Source organism: Megachile rotundata, chromosome 13, assembly GCF_050947335.1.
Source record: "Megachile rotundata isolate GNS110a chromosome 13, iyMegRotu1, whole genome shotgun sequence".
Lineage (NCBI taxonomy): Eukaryota > Metazoa > Arthropoda > Insecta > Hymenoptera > Megachilidae > Megachile > Megachile rotundata.
In genome coordinates, this window is record NC_134995.1 from 7057199 (window position 1) to 7057673 (window position 475).

A 475-nucleotide genomic window follows, 5' to 3' on the forward strand; every position below is an offset into this window, starting at 1 on the left:
CTGTACTCTAAATATTCTTAAGAAGTAAGATGGAGGTCAAAATTGATGAAGCGACGATAAGATAAGATCAGGTCATCCAGTCGAGTATCTAAAGAACAAATTAGTGACTTGTAAAGGGTTAGAGCGTGTCAAACTTCATCATTCCGAATAAGCGAGGGACAAATTTACGTAATACTCGGTTCTCCTTCTTTCTTCATCTTCCCTTTTCATTCGATACCGCTCTCTCCCTCCCGAATCGTCCTGCGTTTCTCTATCCCTCTGTCGCCTCCTGCTTTTCATCGGTCGAGAAGTGTTCGTTTCTAGAAAGAGAGAGACAGAGAAAGAGAATCGTGTTCCGTTGGTCGGAGCGCAGAGCTCACCACCGCTGCTCGGTATTTTTAGTGCGACGAGAGTATTTGGCGGGGCGCACCGATTCGCCTCCTCGTCTTCGTGAACGGTCCACGTCGGCCGTCGTCTTCGTGACCGCCGTTGTGGT